The sequence below is a fragment of the Schistocerca americana genome, chromosome 1, assembly GCF_021461395.2.
Source record: "Schistocerca americana isolate TAMUIC-IGC-003095 chromosome 1, iqSchAmer2.1, whole genome shotgun sequence".
Taxonomy (NCBI): domain Eukaryota; kingdom Metazoa; phylum Arthropoda; class Insecta; order Orthoptera; family Acrididae; genus Schistocerca; species Schistocerca americana.
Genome location: NC_060119.1, coordinates 303,967,325 through 303,969,011, shown reverse-complemented (window position 1 = coordinate 303,969,011; position 1,687 = coordinate 303,967,325).

Sequence of the window (1,687 nt, the reverse complement as noted above, 5' to 3'; positions counted from 1 at the left end):
GTCTCGGTTTCCTCGTTAGTAACTTTCCTTATCCGGATGTGTTTCCGATGCGTTAAAGACCCAGTTGCTGTCAATTTATCATACACATATTTAAATGTAGGGCGTGTAGGGTGAGTACGTTGAGGATATCTTTCAGCGTATAACTCTCTAGCTCTCACTGAATTTCTTTCTCATTCTCCATAAATCAAAAGCATATCGACTTGTTCTTCGAAGGAATGCATCATTTACATTCGCTTTATTCGTCAATACTAGTATTACCGTTCCTATTAGTGTTGTATTGCGAAACCGTCGAATGGTGTTTACATGTCAGTGGCACGTCAGATGGATACGCAGTATTCGGCGAATATTCACTACTTGCACGGTATACGAGAGAGGATTGTCAGAGCATGTGCTTCGATAAGTGCCGAAGTGATAAGGAATACCACTCAATCCATAATAAGAAGACTACAGCTATGCATTGATACCAATGGTCATTACTTCGAACCCCTTCTGTAAATGGACGTTCATGCCACATTTGTGACCTTCGTTGACCTTCAAAGACCTTACTTTTACACAGCACTGGATTCGTCTCGATAGCCGTTATCAGAAAATAAGTACCAAACTATAGCATCCCATTTATAAAAACAAAGTTGACCTCCATATCTCTGACACGACCCCACCTAGCAACAAAAAACCAACGTCACATTATGGCTCCCGTTGTCCCACGCAACATTTGTCCCACAAACTTTTCAGCTCCTATCATACTTTCGGAGTTATTCTTGGTGTCAATAGTTAGTGACTCACCCTGCATTTTGAATGACAAATACCACAGCAGCAAATACATTAAGAGCCTTGCAGAAAGTATTCGGCGCTGCAGGGACCCCAGAAACACTTTTCTTCGGACAGTAACGCACCTGACAGTACCACCACTCCAGCCAGCCTCCAGTAATGAAGCCGAGTAGTTCGTCCACACCTTTATGATGCGCAAGCTGGTATCGGTGCGCCGGAGGCCAGGGTCCTCACCCAATTCGTGGACTCGTGCATGACAACACCGATACACAAGTGAAATTGCTGCATGACCGCCGAAACCGAAACTTCTGGGTCCTCCTGTGGCCTACGACACAGCAACGACAGCCGAACCCTCCCCCACTATTTTAAGGGCACCTTCAGTGGGTCCCAGGGAGGATACCAGGCATCATCAGAACTACCCAGGAAGAAAGAAATGTTCGCAACGGACGCCAACTATGCCTTGCTGGAACCAGTTGCACCCACACTTCCCACACCACTACTGAATCCGGAGCCAGCTCGATGCGACTTCAAATTTAAAATGGATTTAAAACAATTCTGACTGCAATAAAATATTTATTTGTAATGGTAACCGGTTTTCTCAGAATGTGACCAGCTTCAGACCATTTATACCATGATAGTATGTAGTGGTGGTGAGTGGAGAAGCCGACGTAATTCCACGAACGTGAACTCGAAGGGCCTGACAGACTCGCATTCGTAGCTCGTCGTTATATCTGATCTTCATGGAATGGGACCTTTTTCCACCTCCAGCACCACTGTGTTCCTAATGATCCAAGAGACCAAAACATCTGCTCCAACTGACTCTAGCATCATCATCACATGCCCACTACAGGCAAAGGATACATCGACAGCAGATGTCGAAATTTACAGCGAACGTTTAGCTGGATTGCCAATACACACC